This window comes from Podarcis pityusensis (genome assembly GCF_964106645.2).
Source record: "Podarcis pityusensis genome assembly, chromosome: 1".
Classification (NCBI taxonomy): Eukaryota; Metazoa; Chordata; class Lepidosauria; order Squamata; family Lacertidae; genus Podarcis; species Podarcis pityusensis.
This window is the reverse complement of record NC_138028.1, coordinates 88,031,796-88,055,159: the sequence shown is the minus strand read 5'-3', so window position 1 is coordinate 88,055,159 and position 23,364 is coordinate 88,031,796.

The following is a 23,364-nucleotide window of genomic DNA, read 5'->3' as shown; positions in this document are numbered from 1 at the left end:
TGCAAAAGAGAAATTCCATTCCACAAGTGAAATCCCTTATATTTATCATAAGAGTTTGATATTTGAATGTGCAAGTCAATAAAAATTTGGATGATTTTAACATTCTGTACAGAAGCTGCTGCCTAATGTCACATTTATTTCATGATGTTGGAAAGAAGCACAAGGTAGACACAATGTTTGTACAGCATTTCCGACAGCATTCAACCTTACCACTTGATACACATCTTAGAAGAGTCCTACAAATATTATTTCCTTTCATCCCGCCACCCGTACATTGTGTTGCACTGAACTTCCTAAGGAAACCCGTTAGGAATTTTGCTGGTCCAGAATTAGGAAACTGATTTCCTCTGGAACTTTAAAATCCACCAGATTGTGCAAATATATTACTGCATTTTTGTGAAATAGGGATACCACACAGCAAGACACTACTCATTTCAGCCGAGCCAATGTGAATCCTAGAACAAGGAATGGAGTGTCTTGTAGAACTCCTGTGCACCTATTTAGGAATCGAAAGCACACAAGAAGAATCCTGCTATGACCAAAGGACTATCCAATCCAGCATTCAGTTTCTGACAGTGGCCAATCAGATGCATCTAGGAAGCTCACAAAGAAGACATGGGTACAATAGCCCGCTCCCACTGTTGCTCTCTAGTAAATGGTATTCAGCGGCATGTTGTTGTTTAGTCGTTTAGTCGTGTCCGACTCTTCGTGACCCCATGGACCAGAGCACGCCAGGCACTTCTGTCTTCCACTGCCTCCCACAGTTTGGTCAAACTCATGATGGTAGCGTCAAGAACAGTATCCAACCATCTCGTCCTCTGTCGTCCCCTTCTCCTTGTGCCCTCCATCTTTCCCAACATCAGGGTCTTTTCCAGGGAGTTTTGTCTTCTCATGAGGTGGCCAAAGTATTGGAGCCTCAGCTTCACGATCTGTCCTTCTAGTGAGCACTCAGGGCTGATTTCCTTAAGAATGGAGAGGTTTGATCTTCTTGCAGTCCATGGGACTCTCAAGAGTCTCCTCCAGCACCATAATTCAAAAGCATCAATTCTTCGGCGATCAGCCTTCTTTATGGTCCAGCTTTCACTTCCATACATCACTACTGGGAAAACCATAGCTTTTACTATACGGACCTTTGTTGGCAAGGTGATGTCTCAATTCAGAGGCATACGAACTGGGCTTACAAATCCATTTTTGGAAGCAGTTCTGCTTAGTGCTAAGAGTAGCTTGGCCATCTAAGATGTTACGGCCTGCTACTGTTAAACCAATAACTGGATAGCTCAGTTGGTAGAACATGTGAGTCTTAATATCGGGGTCGTGACTTCAAGCGAAAGATTCTTGCATTTCAGGGGGTTAAACTAGATGACCCTCATGGTCCCTTCCAACTCTACAGTTCTATTAAATCAGGAGAAGGGGGAGGCAGCATACAAGCCCACAACTTGTTCCCAACTGTCTGTTTTCCCAAACCAAGGTTTGGAGTGATATCCACTGTCATCATTGCTGTTTGGAAGCAATTAAAATGTCCTGATTTCTTACAGGATGTATTGGCAGTGAAATTTTACAAAAGAACTTTGGTGTGGTCAGCTTTTGGAGTGACTCTGTAGTGTAGCCAGTAATGCGTCACCAAAAGGGATGACAGAAAGGACACAAATCTGCATAAAATGTGCATGTGGTAACATATATGAATAGATGCACATTTAAATATAATTACTGTGATTTAAATAGAAATACAATGCATCTCACCACAAAGGGGAGGATGCCTGTTCCATCTGCCAGCCAGGTGTTACTAACTCTTGATGGACAATTTCAAGGCTCCTGCTCTTTCTTTTTATGATTTATTATTGTTAGATCAGACTTGGACTGGGCATTCCTCAAACAGAGAACACCTTCTCATAGAGGACTATCCTCTGCACAGTAGAACGCATGAGCACCTTAAGCTCTATGCACATGTATCGTTCAAATGATCTTTTCCATCTCTTTATGTGGCATGTTCAAGTCAGCAAACAATGTAACAACATTTAAACTATACAGCATGCATAGTGGACAAGATGCCTCTCCCCCACCACTCCATTCCAGTTCTAAGCCCCATAAATTAGGCTCCAGGATTGTTGATGCAACTCTGGGGGGCAGTGCCTGTCTGTTTATTGTGTCCATGACTTTGGCTTTGGAAAGGCAATGTCACCGACTGATCTCTCAGTGCCAAAACCCAACTAGGGAAAATGCCCCAGATGCTTGGGCTTACAGCATTACTACTATTCTAAAGCTCTTTTGCGTGTTTCATAACTCAGTGAGGACATCATGTCCCCTTTCCTTCTCACAATTATAAAGTCATTATTGGTGCACAGAGGAGCTTATTCAGCCTCACTACACTTATATATTATCTCCACAGTCGATGACACACACACTCTCTCTCTGCCTCTCTCACACACAACAAATGCTGGGGCTTAGCCTTATAATCATTGTGGGGTAAGGTCATTGCACTGGAGTTTATTCTGAGCTGACAGCAGGGGAACCGCCTGCAGTGAGGAGCGGTAGGAAGCCCCTTGGGTTAATATTCTTCCCTAGTTAAGCTCGCGTTAAGCCCCTGACACTTAGCTGTGAGAAGGGGAATAGCAGGGGACCGCAAATGGATGGGAGTGATGACATAGAAATGGACCCATCCAAAATTTGGAAGCAATCCGGATGTATTAGGAAAGCAAGAAAGTTGATTTTAAAAATTCTCATGCTGAGAATGTCCACTAATTCTCGGGTGTTATTCAGCAGATGGGACCAGAGCTGGTCAAATCATACAGAAGCTTACACAGCAGTCACGGAATGCAAGAAATGAAGAATGAGAAGCCTGCCCCCCCCCCGCCCTGCACTTCCCCGCCTCCAGGTCTCTGTTGGGGCAGGATTTGCTCCCGAGATGGTAATCTCTCCTGCTTCACATATCAATTGTTGGTATTATTCCCAGCAGAAAAGCAGATAGAAGCTTCTAAAACCTGAATACAGGGCTTTTAAAAAAAAAAAAGTTTTATCATGCTGCATTATTGCAGATGTAAAAATGGTACAGACCTCACATATGAAACAGAGAAGCCTGGATTTAAGGGCCTGTAAAGTTCAGTGTTGGGTGTACGCCTAGGGATCTTCCATTTGGTCTTCCCTGAGCCATCAACCCAGCAAAGCAGGTGAGGGACGAGGGATGGCATGAGATTTTATTCAGATTTTATTCAGTTCACATTCAAAGAAAAACCTACCCAATTCATCCTTTCCAGAAAAACCCCACAAAACCCCCACAAACTTGAAACTTGACCATCCTTTGAAATTCACACTTCTCTGAATTTTGCAAAGGTATTCTCTAGCCAAGTAATGTGTACAAAGTATGCTAGGGTAAAGTGTACATTCTGTTGACTTTTCATGAGCTTATTAAAAAGAGAGAGATGCAAACTGCTGTGGGCATGTAAGTAAAAATAAAGGCAAATGACCCCTGGATGGTTAAATCCAGTCAAAGGCGACTATGGGGTGCGGCGCTCATCTCGTTTCAGGCTGAGGGAGCCGGCATTTGTCTACAGACAGCTTTCCGGGTCATGTGGCCAGCATGACTAAACTGCTTCTGGCGCAATGGAAGCTACAGCACATGGAAATGCTGTTTACTTTCCTGCCACAGTAGTGCCTATTTATCCACTTGCACTGGTCTGGTATTTAACCCTCAAAATTATAATTACTTTGTGTGCTTGTGATTAAATCTGGGATGAGAAACATCAGGAGAGGGAGCCAAATGCAGCCTCACCACACACACACCAGGGGCCCTTAAATCTTCAAAGGTAGCCCCACGTAGAGCACATTGCAGTAGTCCAAGTGAGAAATAACCAGGGCATGCCTCACTCTGGTGAGACAGTCTGCAGACAAGTAGGGTCTCAGCTTGCATACCAGATGGAGCTGGTAAACAGCTGCCCAATTGACCTGCACCTCCATGGACTGCTGTAAGTCCAAAATGACTCCCAGGCTGCACACCCGGTCTTTCAGGGGCATGGTTACCCCATTTAGGACCAGGGAGTCCCCCACACCCACCCACACCCTTTCCCCCAAGAACAGTACTTCTGTCTTGTCAGGATTCAGCCTCAATCTGTTAGCCGCCATCCATCTGCCAACCACATCCAGACACTCAGACAGGACCTTCACTGCTCTCACTGGTTCTGATTTGAAGGAGTGGTAGAGCTATGATTCTGTTATACCAAAAACTTCCTGTGGGCCCCCTCAGGGCCCCCACAAGGCCTTTCATTACAGATAAAATAAAAACTGACCACTTTTACACTTTGGCCATACATACTTTGACATGTACGCCCACACTGGCAACCTGGGCATGGGTCATTGCCACCTCAGCTTGAAAAACATTAGCCACCCTGGTGTAGGCACAACTTTTAACTTCTGTCACAAGGGACAAGCTACTGATACTCTGATTTTTCTTCTTCCCTACAGCTGGTAACATGACCACTGCCTTGTAATGAGGAAGCAAACCTGTGCAAGGAGGAGAAAGGGACAGCCACAATCTCCATCTCTGAAGACTTCCAGATGAGTACATCACAGCTGAGGTCTCAGGTTGGCAGAAACCCTATTGTGTTGCTTTATTTGCACAATAGTTAATCCAGCCTTAACAGTCTCTGGAGATTCTTGAGTGTACTCCAAGTTCCACCATCACCCTTCCAAGTTGAACGTTTCAAGTGTGGCCTTCCCTTCAGAAGGCATACAAGTATTGTGTGGTTGAAAACACATACCACTTTTAAAACAAAAACAAAATAAAAATCTAGCTAGGGAGGTACTGCAATTGGAAAATATCCCTGATTTACAGCTTGGTGCTAGTGCAAATGCTATAAATGCTGTAAATCCTCAAAGGGGGCCACCTGAAACCAGGGTAATGATACTTTTAAGAATAACACAGCATTATGAAACACTCTTGACAGGTCCAGCCCCACCTGCCTTAAATCACCTTTAATGGCTTTGAGCTGCATCTTAGCCCCGACTCAGATTAAGCCCACTGTCACGTTTCTGCTGAGGCAACCTTGCTGCACCTGAATGTGTCATGCAGGAGAAGCCTGGGCCTCAGAGAGTTCAGGAGCATTAGTGTTTCCATCATTAGCCAGCCAGGGACATTTGTAGCATCCATTGCTCTTCCACTGTCTCCAAGGGCAGAAAATAAAACTTTTTTGTTATTATTATGCCTCTTGAAAAGTCACATAACTATGCCATTTCCCTTTCTTAATAAACCACAGCAGGCATGAAGTGAGGGCTGGCCGGTCCATGAGGCAGACTGAGGCAACTGCCTCAGGCAGCAGAATCCAAGGAGTCGGTCTGCAGTCACATGCCTGCTGTGAGCCAAAGAAGCAAGAAGCGGCTGCATTGGGCTCCGGTGAAATCTCACGAGACCCCTGCGAGATTTTGCAGAGGCCTCTGCATGATTTCACAGGGCTCTTGTGAGATCTTGCTGGACTCTCGCGAGCTCTCACCAGAAGCCACATTCACACAGCACTGGTAAGCGAGGCCTCAGTGGGGGAGGCAAGGGAGGGCAGGCAGCATCTTCCTGTTTTGACTCAGGTAGTGAAATGAGCTGGCCTGCCCCTGTGCGGTCATTCACTTTTCAGAAGCTGAAGACATCTTTGGGGAGAGCAGGAAGCCTAGAACAATTCTGACACCTGCTTGCATCTGTTGGTTCACATCTCAAGGTACAGACTGAAATTTTGGATATGAGGCCCATCTGACTCCATTCACCAGGGCTAACTGGGTGCACTGAGGTGAAGTATTTCTGTACTGAGGGGATTGGAAGTAATTGTCCTCCAATCCCTCTCTTCTTACTTCCAGATTCTAAAGAACGGACCATAGCTTAGTGATACAGAACATGCTTTACATACCAAAGGTTTCAGATTCAATCTCAGAAACCCTGAAGAACTACTGCCAGTCAGCATAGCCAGTCAGCATTTGATATAAGTTAGTTTCTGATGTTCTTAAGGAGTCTGTGAACTCCCATCTCTTTGAGGGTTGATTTAGTGTTTCAGCGGCTGGGTTGGAGCCATGGAGCAAGAAACATAAAGCAGGAAAGCCAAGCCACCTTTTTGCTTTGCATTTTTGTTCTTTAAATGTAGGAAACGAAAACACGTTCATTCCTTGATTTAGGAAGGCTTACTGTCATCACCTCCAGACAGGCAGTATTTTGCGGGAGGGTTTCGAGAGCATACTGGAAATTTAGATTTGCACAATTAAAGTGGATGAGAGCGCTTGGGCACATCAGAACCATTTTTTTAATTATAAAAAACACCTGGATTTTGAGAAGTTTGGAAAGTCATAGGGAAATGCACTGAAAAGTGTGGGGTGAATGAATGATCAACAGGAAGATGTATAAATGCAAGCAAATCAAGATGGATGCTCATTGTCATATGATCTCCCTGCAAACAAATCAGAAGGAGTGCTCAATAAAGGCCAAGCATTACCTCCACGTAAGCTTTGTGCAAGCAAATCAGCATGACTGGTTGATAAACAACATCTGGAGGAGATGAGTGACAAAATGGGAGCCCTGTGTTGAATAGATCTCCGTCATAAGCCGCCATCAGCTTCCCTTTCAGCAGGGTCAAAGTAAATGATGCTAAGAAGTAGTTGTTGCATTCATAAATTTCCTACCAGACTAGTCCCTTCTCAGTTCTTTCACCCTTTGTTCCAGACAAGCTCAACCCTGACCCTTTGTCCCTGTGCTTTCTACCATGCAGCAGCCTATGCCTGGAATGTCCTGCCCTCTGCATTTATCAAGCCATTTCCCACTCTCTCTTTAAGCTCCTCCTCAAATCTAAACTCTTTAATGGGGCTAATTTTACCATTAGATAGAGCGAGATGATTAGGCCATGGCACTGCGTATTTAAATACGAACACTCTTGTGCAGATAAAAAAGGAACATCGCAAATAAATGCAGAAACAGAACAGGGCAGACTTATGAACGAACACAGGCAAATCTGAGATGGACCAGAAATAGATTGATTCACACATCACCATAAAATCACCACACTACAATTCTCAAGCAGCACTGCAAAAACATACATGTGTCGCTGCAAGGAAATGCACCTGTGCAACTTTAGAGCTCATTTAGAGCTCAGAAAAGAGAGTTTACAGGTGCCATAAAGCTGGAAACAAGCACCCAAAGGCTAAGGAATAGAGCAGGATAGGGTGACCGACTGGAAATAGCAAGAGGCATTAGGCAGGAAAACAGACATTATATAAGGTGCAATTCACTGGATGGAGTTCTATCACAACAGGTAGACAGAAAGATCCATGACTGGTTATCTGTGATAGGAAGTGGCTACTGTAATCCACTAAGAATATCCATATTTATTATAGCATTTGCTTGTACCTCAGAAAAAGAGAAGAGCTGTATCTGGTGAAAAACCTTGTTAGTATTTGCTTTTATTTTGTGATTCTAAAGCCACAAAACCATCCCTCTCTGCACATCTCTACAGGTTCCAGTGCAGATCTTGCAAAGAAAAATGCATACAAGTCATTTTGTTTCCACCAATAGTTAGTCCAGTTTTCCCAGATTTCGCTAAATCCAGATACTGGAGCCACACATATTAAGTGACACCAGGTCAGAGGTAACTTGAGCTAACAGGCAGTGTGACGGTTTAAGCGTGAGCTGCTGAGCTGTTAAAACAGAATATTTAAAACAGAGTACTGGTATGTGAAGCTGCCTGTTATCAGCAAGAAATCTCAGCAGTTGGGCAGGACTCAGTGTTCTGATGGCACAAAATCTTTTTTTTAATGTGTTCTTCATTCATCATTCCCCATGCTTCAGCAATTACGTGAATTCTTCAGTCATTTTTGGAAAGAGGGTTATTTAGCAAGAACAGCAATGGAAAGCATGTGGTGGAAATAAAATGTTTTATCCATCTGACCTAGGTGGATGGAGATTGGCACGTGCTTGAGGATGACAAATAAACTTATTCTGCTACCCCCCCCCCCCAATTTTTTGAACAGTGGATATATTTTTCATGGGGTGTTGTAACACACACATATATACTTTCCTTTCTTGGGATGATACTTCTAAAAGCTGGTGATATATATTGACTATTAGCTCAGAAAGTTTTTTTAAAAGAAAACCACCACAAACATCATTTCAGTATTTCTCTTTTAGGCCTATTTAACCTAGTAATGCCTCATCCTCTACTGAGAGAGCAGAAGAATTTGAATGCAATCCGCTACAACACTGGCTTAAATGGACCTGTGTCCTGCCTAGTCCTGATCTGGTAGCAGACACAGAGTTCTCTGAGGATAAACCAAATGCCCCACTTGGCCACACCTCTATGGCCACTCCTTTGCCATGCTCTGTGACTTCCTAGCAGCCCCACCAGCCATCATTGGCTGGGGCCATGCCCTCACTATTTGTCTGCCAAGGACAGGGTGAAAATTGCTACAGCGATCAATGCTTGGCAAATATTTTTGGCAAGTTTTTGGGGGTGAGCTTCATTCAAACGTTTTCCTTCTTTAAATAATAGACATGCATTGCTCTGCCAGATGATTGGCCAACCAACCCAGTTTGTTATTCATTTTTAATGCTACTGAAAAACGTCAGAGAAAAATGCAGGGAAAGGAACTGGGCCCATGTGGCTGCTCCATGCTTTATCCATTATTCTCCTCTCCTGACAATCACAGGTTTAGGGACATCTTTAGAATCTGGCTGCACCCCTTTTGAAAAGCATTGATTAGCCAAGGAATGTGGGGAAGTATTTTTTTTTCTGATCTAAGACAGGGGTCAAGCTGTCCTTCCAGCTGCCATGGGGAATCGATTTCCCAGATGTCAAGATTTATTACCTCAGAAACTTAAGGGTTTGCTACTATGCAAGTCTAGCGATGACACCCTTCTTGGTTGTTTGATTCCATTTCCAGGAAATTAGTGCTATGAGCAAGTGGCCTCTCAAAATTCTTCGCCTTATTTGTGGGCAGAGAAACAGGATAGGAGAATTTTTCCAGCAGTTTCTCAGGGGTGAGACATGTCTTTAGCAGTAGCACAGCTCCTTCCCTCCTTTCTTTTTCAGCTCGCAGCAGTTGTGTTAGCAACCTGGCTACCATTTTGCATCTTCCACTTGGTATTATTTTGGAGCACTGTGGAGGAATGATGGCCACTACAAAAAAAATAAATGTTAGCGAGTACTCAGAAGATATCTGCAAATATCTTTGTTTTCTTAGGAGGTGCGAGAAGAATTATCCAATAAACTGTAATACTGGATGTTTTGATGTAATATTTCCAATATGTGTTTAGGGGAAAGGATTCACATGTAAGTCCATACTGGGTATTAAAATGGACAGGCAAGCATGCAACTAATATTTTAAAATGTATTGGGCTGCAATAGTACCCCTCTATCCTGAACTGTGGAGGGTTTTGGATTGGGCAGTGGTGTAGCTTGGCTTGCTTCTGCTAGATCCACAACTAGTCTCATAGCTGATGCCAGCCAGCATCAGACCCACGGCAATGCTAACCTAGATCTGTCTCTAGCCCCACCTTCTGTCACTGCTGCCATGAATGCAGCAGTGGCCCCACCTCTCTGCAAAGCCCCAGTGGCAGCAGTGGTGACTTCAGATTGCTCTGCCACACTGATCAATAAATACACAGAATAGAATGACCTTTGCTTTTTAAAAAATAATAATAATAATTTTTATTGAATGGTTTTGTTTCAAAAAACAATACAGCCATACTACCACAAAATATAATTAAGAAATAAAAATTATATACATCAATATTTAGTTTGTTATTTGTTATTTACCGTCTTATTTCCTCCCAAACACTGCATACAACAACAACACGTATGTGCAGACACCCACACACCCACACCCGCACAGAAATAGAATGACCTTTGCCATTAATTTAGGTTTTTAAGTATTTGGTCTGATTTGGAATTTTGTTTTCAATGTTTAGACGTTGGCCATGAATTTGATGTATGTGTTCTGTTTTGTTAGGAATTTCTAAAAGTAAAGAAAAGCCCTCCCCACAAAAAAGAAAGTCTCTGACAAATTTTGGTTCAGCTTTATGGGGGCGCGGGAATCATCAGTCATGTTGGCATGGGCAAGATACACTTCCCAAACACTCACAGGGCTAAGTTTGATTGTTTTGTTGAGATGCCCATGGGCAAAGGGAGCTGAATGCGGAAGAGAGCCCTAGCAGTTCCATTGGATGCTGGGGGCTTCCCTGCCTTCTGAAACACTCCCATCTCCTTGGACTGAAAACACACATACACACAACATGAACCAGCAGGGAAGACTCTTATCTCTACAAGGCCTTAGGTTGTTCTGCATTATTATCACACTATAGAGCAAGCTCTCTAATCACTTTGCAATTACACTGGGATGGGTGGGGAGCTCCGTGTCTCTCACTAGGAGCTCGCGGCTCGGAGTTTTGCTCAGATTTCATTATACGCGAGTGGGACAGTGCCAAGGCCTGAGCCCACAGTGACATCTGCCTTAGAAAATGCTACAGTTTTCACGGGATCCTTTTGTGGCAAGATAATGACCCTTTGAAGTGGAAAGAGATGTTTACAAAATCCACATCATTCCAACGGGATAAGTTGCCTCATTTGCAAGTATGAACAGAACAAGTTGGCCAGTCCAATGTAGTTTCTGATTGCTGGGGCTGGGGTTGGAGATGGGGAAAGCTTTAGAGCCCTGCCAAAAGCAATGTTCTAGTTATCCACAAATCATGGCTAAGACTTTGTACAGCCCCTGCTATGGAGTGAGGAGGCAGAGCAAGAGCAGGAGTCATTTCATTTGCCCAGACCATGCACCCACACTGTAGGTCTCTGCTGCTGTGTCTTCTTGAGAGAAATCTTTACAGAGACCTAAAGACCTTGTAGCCATTGCTCCAATAGTCTTCATAAGTCTGGTGCCTAGACTCCAGCTCCCATCATCCCTATTCATAAGCCATGCTGTGTGGGGCTTGAGTGGAACATTTAGAGCAGGCATAGGGAAACTCGGCCCTCCAGATGTTTTGGGACTACAACTCCCATCATCCCTAGCTAATAGGACCAGTAGTCAGGGATGATGGGAATTGTAGTCCCAAAACATCTGGAAGGCCCTGTTTGCCTATGCCTGATTTAGAGGGCACTATGTTGGGAAAGGCTGCTAATGGAAGCAGATCTCTTGGGAGCTGTTTCTATGAAGGCTCCTCCCAGAGTTGCACTTTAGTTCCTCATCTGTAAAATGGGAATAACAAGGGCCGGTTTACCATATAAGGTCGTTGTAAGAAAAAACAAGATTAAGAGTATAAAAAAATGCATGAGAAATAAATAATATGTAAATTTATTCCATTGCAAATGACACCTATTTTGTTTGCAAATCTGTAAACATGAGTCTGATTTACTCATTTTTCATTATTTGACAATCTCCAGTTTTCTAAAGAATTTATCTGGTGCCTATTGGAGTGTCAAACCAATAATAACTTATGCTAAAGCTGATCATAAAGTTCTGCTTCACCCAAGGACCCTATTCCTTTGACCTGAAGCAAGGTGGACAAGATGAGCTCAGTTACAAGTCAGTGTGGAAGCTGTCCATTGCAAGTCTGTGGGTTTGCTTTTTTTCTTTACCTGTTTCACATTCCCAAATATTGGCAACATTTTTTTCACTTTCAACAACAACAACAACAATCCCGTCCAGCCATATACCAGTATATGTAATCTGACCAAAACTCCATATCAAAGCCACACATTTAATTCAAACCTTGAACACTGACAATAAATTCAGATTAATCAAGATTATGAGACTAAAATCCCCAATTTACTTTTTCTTTGGATCTGAATTTAAACATGGAAGCAACTGGACTATCTGACTGCACAGTATACGTACTCACAAGTGTGTTTCATTGAAATCTTTCTAAGTAAACATACACAGGGCTTGGGCTATAACTAGGGTGAAATGTTTAAAACAGAAAGTTTAACCTAGTATAGAAAAGGTTAAGAGCCCCTGCTCTGGCCAGAGGCATTTAGCCACAAATCCATCACACCCACCCCTTCTGTACCATTTTCTTTTTCATTTACCTGCCAAGTTTGGAGTTTCTTACAAGACAGGAGGGTGTAGCACCCCATTTACCAATTAGTGGCCATAAGCATTCATTAGGAGGTTTGTCACTGGAACCAGCAGCCGTTTCAGCAAAGCCAGGTTCACTGACTGCTCCACATGAATGGTTTGTTTACAGCTCTGTATGTGACACTCTATCATGGACTTCAAAGGAATGGACCCGATAAGGAACCCAAGATTAGCTGGGGCGCCCAGGCCTTTGTGGGGGGAAAGAAATTGAAAGCCAAAGTAAGCAAGTGGAGCTTTCAGATGAGGCCCACTAGAGGGATGGAGTTAGGCTGCAATGGCAGGACATGAAGCAGAGAAGTGGGCTATAGTGGGGTCATATTGTTAATATTGCTAAAGAATTGATGCTTTTGAATTATGGTGCTGGAGGAGACTCTTGAGAGTCCCATGGACTGCAAGAAGATCAAACCTCTCCATTCTTAAGGAAATCAGCCCTGAGTGCTCACTGGAAGGACAGATCGTGAAGCTGAGGCTCCAATACTTTGGCCACCTCATGAGAAGAGGAGACTCCCTGGAAAAGACCCTGATGTTGGGAAAGATGGAGGGCACAAGGAGAAGGGGACGAAAGCAGACAAGATGGTTGGACAGTGTTCTCGAAGCTAGTAACATGAGTTTGACCAAACTGCGGGAGACAGTGGAAGACAGGAGTGCCTGGCGTGCTCTGGTCCATGGGGTCACGAAGAGTCGGACACGACTAAACAACAACAACATTGCTAATCCATAGATAGAAAATGAGGGTTTGGAGAGTACTTGTTGGAGGATTTCCCCCTTTTTTCTGGAAAGAGATAGCCACAAACCAGAAACCATTAAGATAATTTGGTGGAGAGTGTGTGATTTAAGTGCTGTTGGGTAGTGATTAAATAACTGAGCAAAGGATGGGGAGGAGATATTGTGAGGGATGTTGTGGAGCAGCGTCCTTAGATCTGATTGCCATATGAATATATGAAAAGAGGGTAGTGTAACCAAGGGGGTAGGTGTGACCCAGGACTCAAAGGAGTTCAGTGGCCATTTGCTCTTGGGAGATTATTGTAACCTCGGCTTCATCCGCTGACATGCTGTGTCCTCCAACAAGCTAGTTGGCTTGACCTCCTCATCCCACAGTCAAACCCAGCTTGAAACCCCAGGCAGGAAGTTCAGAGTGAACAATCCAGATTCTGATCTCTCTGGATAAATAAAGGACATAAGAAGCCTTGGCAACGAAAGTTGGATTCGACAAGGAAATGATATGTGGGTGCGGCAGGAGACTGCCGATAAGGGAACAAGGCGACCTTAGAGAGAGCTAGCAGGTAAAGCCCTTGCATCCAATCTTACCCCTACTCTGACTCTCAGTAGCAGAGAGTTTTTACTTGAGGTTAACCTAGAAGAAAACTCCTTACTGGTGGAAATACCTGGCCTACAAAGGTGCAATTGAACCCCAGGCAGGCAGTGAAGACACATTTATTCCAGTCAGTGTTTTCCTAGCTTGACCTTTTTGACGTTTTGCTGTTTTCTTACTCTTTAATTGCAGGGTTGTATTTATGATTGTTGTGGTTTGGAAAGTTGGGATTAAAAAGTGTGTGTGAGAGAGAGTTAGGGTGCTAACTTCTGATGAGAAGCTTCAAGCCTCCTGCTGCTTTCCCTTCTAAGAGTTCTTCAACTTTAAACAAGACTTGGACTGGACAGCCCTTTAAACAGAGCCTAGCAGAGAAAATATTAGATAACTCTCTCTCTTTCTCTCTCTCCATTCAAAATGCCCTCCTGCTGAGGTTGCTTTTCTGGATAGCCTGGTGCTGCTATTGTGTTTACATTCAGAAAAATTGGCATAATTCATGTCTGATGCAACTATCAGGGTTCAGCCTTGCCCAGACCTCGAACTTGAGTTCTCCTCTGATATGGAGTGGACCTTCCACAGATATCCATACTGCCAATGATCCTGAGGAGCCACTGGACTTGTGCATCTGCCCCAGGGCTGGAGGTCCCCACACTGGGTTCCTGGCTGGCTCTCAGAACCACCCCTCCATCATCCAGGGCCCAAGGAACAGAAAAGATAGCAAGACAGGAAGAAATGAGGCTGCTGTTTAAGTGCCTGACTAGCTACTTGGAAGGAGGAGGGAAAGTGCATGGAAACATTCACCAAGATTGGGACCTGACAGCTGAGGGAGGGGTGGAGACTGCAAGTCCTATCTGAGCTGGCACTCTGGGCTATTTTGTTGCAGAAACTGCAGCTTTTAACCCAGCTCAAACCTGCCTGAGTAAGTCAAGTGAGCAAAAGCACAAGAGAGGTGGTCCCACATTAGCCTTTTTCTCTCCGATTACCATCTGGTGTTCAGACTTTTTTTAACAAAGCATTATTTCCCATATTATTTTGTTTCCAAATTGCAGGATTTTATTTCTTCCTGTTGATCCCAGCTAGAGGAATTAGTGAGGAATTTCCCCTCAGATAACTTCTCTGTGAATTGCCCCTTGTCAGTGAATGTGTGTGTGTGGGGGGGGGTTATTTATCATTTCTCTCTCTTTTCTTTTTTAAAAAAAAAAGGAAAATAGCTGCTTCACTCTTTTTAAAAGGAAAAAAGGTAACTAAATGCTCACCCACTCTTACAGGAAAAGAATGTGACATGGGGCAATTCACAGAAAAGCTAGTCTGCTCACTAACCCCCAAAATGTGATTAATAAGAATCTATAAAACCAGCTAATCCTGCAAGCGATATTTGAATTTTCCAGGGTCTTTTGTTGAATGGAACTTAACTTTTGATGATCTTGGCCATGGAGAGAAAAAACCTAGCTAAAATGGTCCTATATTAAATGTTGTGTGGAATCTCTATTTCAATTCCATTCACTCTAATTGTGGGAACGCAACACCATAGCAGCATTAATGGACCCTATCATGGAAGCATCTGAAGATGACTCAGAAAACACTGGAATGCAACAGGCTGGCAACAACATCATCTGGTTTCTCTATAAAAACTGAGTGCACTCATTTCAGAATAAACCTTCTAATATAGAAGCAAGCACTGGCTGAGACACAAGCCCAAAGTTCACCTCAGCATACAGAGCAGAGGACTTTGACTACCATCATCTATGGCTATTGGCCATGCTGGCTGGGGCTAATGGGAGTCCAATAACATCTGGAAAGTGTGACATTGGCTACCACTGGCACAGAGTGATAGGTTCTTTGCATCCTGGCTGAAAAATGCAAACAACAGTTTCCACAGCACCAGAAACATTACTGTTAAACGGTTCCTCCACATGCCTGCACATCAGCAGTTCATACGCCGAGAATGTGTACTCAAAAATGCAAAAACAGAGATTCAGGCAATATGGTAAGAATAACTGCATTTATCTTCCTTGAAGTTTACTTTGGAATAGCAAACTGGACCAAATCTCTTTAAGTTGTTGGGGTTTTGTTTCTTTTACCCATGCTTCATATTCTTATGCACATGGCTTTTTTACCTTGTGATTAACAGTGAATTTCAAGAGCTGGCATGCACCACTCCAGTATTTATCAGCACTTTCTATATGCCTTGAAGATTTATGCATTTAAATAGCATCTTTGAAGACAGCTAAAGCAGGTTAATTATGGAATGACTTGGGCAATAAAGCTATTTTTAACAGCTCATTTCTTTCAAACTACCCTGCTGTGGAAAACCCCCACTGCATGATTAGCTAAACCTCTCCACCAAGGATGAATTTTGCATAGCTCAATGATTTTACAGCGCACTCATCATTTCCACCTTTCCTTATACAGGTGAACAAGTTCTGCAGTGAAAAAAAGCTTCCTTTATGGAGTGTTTGTAATCTAATAATCCTTAATCTGACACCATTTCAAGTATTCAGGACTGGAGGAAGCCTTGCTAGTCTCTGAACACTTGCTCTGCAATCAGATCTGCACTCCCGGTGTCCTGAGGTGGTTTTCAGGGCAATAGGGTGGCCACATATGTATCATAAAAAACAGATTTGCATAAAATTTGTCTATGCTGATTTCAAAGTATAGATGCAAATGTGTAAATAATTACTTAAAAATTTGGTAGAAATACATCACACCACAGCAGGGAAGAATATAACCAGGTGGTTTCTGTGCTTGCCCAGTGAGTGCTAACTACCAGCAGGCAACTTTAAGGTCCTCACTCTCCATGCTTAGGGTTCTTTATCTTTGTACCAGACTTGATTGAAAAGGCCTTCAAGCACAGTGCTGTCCTCTGAAAAGGTTGACACTTGGCCCACCCCAAGGAGTCATTTCTCTGTGACCATGAGAACAGGAGAAGAAACTGGTACACTGCACTGGTTGCAATAGCCTCAAGAATCATGGCTTAGTGTGATAACCTTTATATGTGGATATGCCACTGTTAGTTCATATGGGTGGATGAAGGACGAAAGGAGGAGGCCTGAAAGGAGCAGGGACCCAAACCCATTGCTTCCTTTCTTAATATTAAACAATATTGAAACTGGACCCAAAGATGAAGCCAATTGTCTCCATCCAACTGGGGAGGTCATTTTGGTGTATATTCTCAAGGGAGGAAAGACTGAAGTTCTCCATGTTCAATGAAGGAAGGAAAGAAGGAAATGTGGCAGAAACTTCAATCCAACTCTCATTTGAACACAAGCATGTCAGGGGGCGGTGCTTGTTGCCTCCCACCACAAGTATGTGCAGTGTATGAGCCCTCTTGTCTCATATACCTTATCACAGAAAGCATTTGATGTGTGAGGCTCCATGTAGTGACAAGCCTCCTAGTGACTGTAGTGGCCGGAAGTTCCACCAGCTTCCAAATGTTCCTTCCAACTGCTGTTCTTAGACATCATTGCTCATCTGCTCACTCACTTATCATCTCTCACCTGGCTGCTTCTTAGACTCAGAGCAGCAAAGTAGTGAACAGTGAGTTCCTTGTTCTTCTCTGCTGCTGCAAAATCAAAGAAGAAGGCAGGCACTGCCAGAGGAAGAATGAATGAGTGAGTGGCTGTGTGGTGACAGTGCTCGGACAAAGTTGGAAGAGGACTTTGCACAGGTGACCATATAGCTGCTATAGTCATCCATGAATTTTCTCAGTCTCTGAAGCCTCATTCACCATCTTCGATGTGACCTGGGGCATCCTGATTTGTTTAAAGTGAATGGAAAGATTCAGTGAGGTCTGGGTTTTATGGACCAATTTGGCAAATAAATATGGTTCAGTGCCTTTGGAACGAAGTTCAGAAAAAAATATTTAAGCTCTGTCATCACTCATTTCATTTTAGAGTAACCATTTGGATATTTTTGGCAATGTTCGGACCCATTGTGCAATTGTTCATTTGTGTTGCTTAAGCTAAATGGAGATGGTTTTAAGTAATCTGGCTTCAATCGTATACTCTGCTACCTCAGAGTATGCCCCACTAAACTCAATGGGATTTACTTCTTAATGGGCAAGAACAGGATTATGCTGTTGTTTTCCGGAGTGGGAAGAATAAACAATATCGAAGTGAAAATGGCAACACAATGCAGATTATAATCACAAATGCGCGCACACATTTTTTTCTAAGCCAATCGTTCGTTAACAGGGTTAAAAGGCTACTCAAAGGTGTGTCCAGATGCCCTAGTATATTTATTGTTTAGAAAAGAAGAAGTGACCAGATTTGATTCTATATGCAGGCCTGGGGAAAGTTATTGTTTCCTCCACAATTTGACTGATCATAGAACAGAATTATCCAATAAACATAAGGAGAGAACTGAATTCTCATCCCTGGATGGCTTTGAGATAGACAAAGTCTGTCTAGGTAAAGGTAAAGGGACCCCTGACATTAGGTCCAGTCATGGCCGACTCTGGGGTTGCGGCGCTCATCTCGCTTTATTGGCCGAGGGAGCCGGCGTACAGCTTCCAGGTCATATGGCCAGCATGACTAAGCCGCTTCTGGCGAACCAGAGCAGCGCACAGAAACGCCATTTACCTTTCTGCTGGAGTGGTATCTATTTATCTACTTGCACTTTGACGTGCTTTTGAACTGTTAGGTTGGCAGGAGCAGGGACCAATCAACGGGAGCTCACCCCGTCGCGGGGATCTGAACCACTGACCTTCTGATCGGCTAGTCCTAGGCTCTGTGGTTTAACCCACAGCACCACCCGCATCCCAATCCACCCGTGTCCCGTGCATCAAAGTGAGGGGTCTTTCGTTTTAGATGATATTGCAAGCTTTTTAAGATAATTGGACCAGAATCCACTTAACAACATTAAGACCAATTGACTTAGTGTACTTACATCTGTTTTGCATTGTTTGCAAGAGTGAAAACTGGTCTAGAACTTAAAATGTGATACATAACCACAGATATGTTCCTTGATGCTCCAGGAATTGAATTCAGAGGCTGCATACACACCATACATTAAAAACATTATTTCCCTAAAGAATGCTAGGAAGTGTAGTTTACCCCTTCCAGAGCTACAATTCCTGCCCCCTTTTGACGAACTATGGTTCCCATGATTCTTTGGGGGAAGCCATGTGCTTTAAATATATGTTGTGTACGCAGCGAGAGAGCTAGGAGTTACAGCATAAATACCACCCACAAAGAGAACAATATTTGTCAATCCACATTCAGTAAAGCATGCTCACTTGCTCCTTATATGATCAGTTTCATTTCATTTAAAGCTTTAATCAAAAAAATCCAGAATGACTTGCTAAGCTGTAGAGGCATGAGAAAATGTTAAATATTCTCATTTTCTATATAAGAATGTTCTGTATTAAATACTTTAATGAGTGCTAGCTGAGATGTTAGAAATGAGCGATGCCAATGACCCATCTGGGACCAATATTGCACCATCACTGACGTTCAGTAGCGACTGTACCCTGCACTAAGCCTTTGGAACAGGACAAACAGTAAATCCAAATAAATATATAGCTAATAATTTAATTGCTCTTGTGTGGGTGGAGTGAACAATTTTCATTCAAAGCCTCTGGCTATTTGTACCATTCATGTGTGGGAGTGTGTGTGTGTTGAATCTTATACTTGTCATCCAAATCTGATGTGGCTGTCTGTATACCTGTAAATGGAAGATATGATCTGTTACAGCTCCTTTTAAATCATTTGCCTTCTCAAACAACACATTCCCCATATGCTTCATTTGTTCTAAGTAAGGAAAGCACCTTTCAGACATCTACAAAATAAATTACAGAATCAAAGGATCCATTCAATTCAGCCAGCCAATCGGATGAAGTCCAATGGCTGTGCCTCAGATGACCTCTGAGACAAGGCCTTCCTTCCTTGAGCAAATCTGCTGTCTTCCAAATTTCCAGTTTTCTTTCACATCATCTGTGGGTCCCACTAAACTCCTGCATGTATGCTACATACCTTTGTATATTGAAAGTAAAATATGCACAGGGCCCAAAGATTGCAGCATTCAATCTAGTGACTGACTCCCCCCGACCCCCGGGAGTTAGATCAAAGAAAGTCTCATCTCTCCTCTATTTGAACTTTCATTCACCTTTCATGTGCTGCACTTGCTATAAATCTAAGTAATTTAATGAATAATTACAAAAATAATTAAATTGCAGGTTCCCTGTCACATGGTATCAATGATCATGGCAACAGAATCTAATTATGTTCACAATCTTTTAGAAATATGATTTCTCTAACCTGAGATGACTTCAGCGTTTAACTCATTATTATTTTATTAAAATATGTATCCCACACATTTAATTTAAAGAGCTCGTGGCCTAATAATAATATTAATAATTTGTACCCCGCCCATCTGATTGGGCTGCCCCAGACACTCTGGGCAGCTTCCAGCATATATAAAAACACAGTAAAACATTAAACCTTAAAAAGCTTCCCTATACAGGGCTGCCTTCAGATACATTACAGAAAATATAATGCAAACTTATATAAAGCATAACATTTAAGTAACTCTAAAACTAAAATAGAGCAACCAACAGCTCGACTGAGCCGGCATTTCTGAAAAGAATTTTTTCTGAGGAAGTTTCTGAGATTTTTTTATGTTGCTCAGTTTCCCCATCCATCTTGCAAGTTTTTCTCTCAATCTTTCCTTACATTTGTGTGTGTGTGCAGGCCACCAATCTCTGTCTTTGTCTCTTTCTCTCTCTCATGTGTAGGACCATTCCAGATTGGGGGCACTGTAGAAGATGCAAAATGGAGCCCAGGCTGCCATTTTTCAACAAGAGCAAAGCAGAACCTTAGGTGGGGGAAAGAAGCCATACTACAGTCATCAGAAGTGGTGGACCTCACACCCCACTCTTTGTTGAAGAGTTTCTTCTCCTCCAGGGAAAATTTGATGAAATATTTCCCCAAATTCCTCTGCCCATCAATAGGATTAAGAAGTTTAAGAAGCCACTTGCATGCAACTCTAGCCTCGCCTGCTCAAAGACTGAGAAATTCTGAGGTTGTTTACACCTTATGTGAGGGTCATCTTTTGGGGAAACTTTGGTCTGCATAATGTTTCGATAACTCCCAGGGATTATCATGCTACTTTATTGTTTCCTGGGTAAAGAAAGTGCCCTGCCTAACATATGGTCCATCTTCTTGACCAGCCAGCTTCACTAGGCTCACTGTGCTTTGTAACTGACTGTGCTGTGCTAGGTGGGAGTTCTAATATGGACTAACCTTGCATTATTCTCTGTTTTATGTTTCTTTTGACATGCTTTAACATCTATGCCATTTCCAAACTCAGGATCTCTGTGAGTACAGTGGTACCTTGGTTTACAAACTTAATCCATTCCGGAAGTCCGTTCTTAAACCAAAGCGTTCTTAAACCAAGGTGTGCTTTCCCATAGCAGCGGGGGACCCAATTTACAAATGGAACACACTCAACAGGAAGCGAAACATGTTCTGCTTCCATGGCAAAGTTCACAAACCAAAACACCTACTTCCAGGTTTGCAGCGTTCTTAATCCAAGTTGTTCATAAACTAATCTGTTCTTAAACCAAGGTACCACTGTATATCGTTTTAGGGACTTACAGTTACTTTGGAGATATGAGTGAGATGACGAAATAATGAAGCACCGAAAATTTTGAGGAGCAAAAAGAAGAGGGGAATAATTGTGTCAATCTGAAGAAAAGGACATAGGAACTCAAGGGCATGTATTTTAATGATATGGACATGATCTTTGAGGTTTTTTGTAGCCACTGCTTGTCACAGCTGTGGCTTTGGTTTATTGAAATGAGCTGTCTGTAGTTATTTGCAGAACTGCTGTGCTGCAATGGAATGCTCACAAACATTCTAACAACAATGTATCGTTCTATGTCTGTCTCTTAATATTTTGGAGATGCTGGCAAGTAATTTCTCTTGGTTGACAAATCTATTTGTCTCTTTTCAAGCAACTTTTCATGCCCACATTATACTAATTGTACATCATTAGATTAAACAGAAAATCTGCTTCAAGGTCACCCCGTTTTTTAAATTTAAACAACTGTATCTGAATCCAAATAGCAGCAAACCTCTAAGGTCACACCCACACCATGCATGTAAAGCACTCTTATGTCATGTTAACAGCCCTGGCTCCCCTCTCCCCAAAGATGCCAGGAACTATAGTTTGTTAAGGGAGATGTGAGTTGTTAAGAGACTTGTAACAAACTACATGGCTCTTAAAGTAGAATAAGAATGTCTTAAATGTATTGTGTGGATGTGACCCTAGTATTAGTTGCTAAGCAGCAACAATGGGGAAGAGTTATTGGCTTCCTCTCATGCCTGTAGGCTTCCCAGGTGCATCTGGTTGGCTTCTGTGGCAAATGGGACATTGATGTACTCTTGATCTGATTCAACAAAACTATTGTTCGGTCCTTATGTCCTTAGGAGGTTGTGATAAAGGAAGGTTCTGCAGAGTTGGATGAAGGTTTATTTGACATAGCTGTGTGGAGCCAATAAAAGTTCAGCATATAAAAATGTTTGTGTGAATTTAGTGACTCCCTCGTCTCTTTCCTAGTAGCAGAAACATGAATCATTGTACAGAGAGGTAGTTGGGCTGTTAGGATGGAAACTCACTCAGATATTATTATTCTCCTGTCCTGATTGGATTTTGACATTCTTGAGAGAGAAAGAGAGAGAGAGAGAGAGAGAGAGAGAGAGAGAGAGAGAGAGAGAGAGTGCTTCTCTGCTTTGCTCCATAAAGGGCAGAGCAATTACTCCTACCCATTTGTCTGGATGGCAACTCATATTATATGTCTTGTTTCATAACTTTACATTGGGTGTAGGAATGTGTCTCGAAACATACAGCTCTTTTCCTGGGGCAAACTTGGCAGCTATACCTGTTGCTATAAGGGGGAAATATGCAGCAGCCTTCAATGTGTATGTTTTTCCTTCAAACTTTCTGGCCTGGTAAATGGCTCACAGCCACAACACCTTTAGGTTCCAAAACACATGCACATACACACTTCAGTTAGATTTAGACTATGGAAGATAGGAGGAACTATTAGTCTGTTTGGCTAAAGAGTGGGTAAAAATGCTATTATTGTTATAGCTTATCTAGAAATATGGCAATCATGGAACTACCTAGCTGTTGCCCCATGTGTGGCAAGGCACTGGTTACATGGCTTTTCTCTTGTGGAAACTCTGCAGATTCCAAATAGCTGGGAGAAGGATGGGACTTGTTTAATTTATCTGATTAATAAGGACTGTGAAAGGGGAGACAGAGAGCCTGTCTCCTTCCTCTATTCCAACAGTTGCTCTATATCAAAGCATAATTACATATCAGGGTTAGCCTTCAAAGTACCACTACCCATTTATGTTGGGAGCAAGTCTTTCTAACCCTTCCTCTTTACTGTCATTCAAAAAGATTTCTTCCAGATCTTCAGGGCTGTTTTGTTTCTAACAAATGTTCAAGTGCTAGAACATCCCCTATTAGCACATCTGTCCTACTAAGCTGTCTTGACTCCTTCCCTTTTCTGTCCTTATAAATTTGCACAGGCAACTCCAGCCAGAAACACACTGGTGTGATGGGTCACCCACGCAGGCATCACAAACCCAACTTCTGCTAATTAACTGCCCGCGTTTGGATTGTATATTGGACTACAGTATCAAGATTAGTCAAATCATATGAAAGGAGAAAGTAACGCTATTGAAACACAGAGGCAGCTGTTTTTCATTTGACACATTGACACTGCAAGCTTTTCAGCATGGAGAAGTTGGAAGAAACGTGGCCTGGGATAATCGATATTATTTTAAGCATTTTGTGAGGGGGAGGGCCATAGCTTTGCATGTAGAATGTCTAATCCACAGCATCTCTAGGTAGGGAGAGGAATGCCCCCACCCAAAACCCTGGAGAGCTCCTGCTGGTCCGTGTAGATGGACCAAGTTTCTGACTGAGTGTAACACAGGTTCCTATGTTCCTAACAACACAGA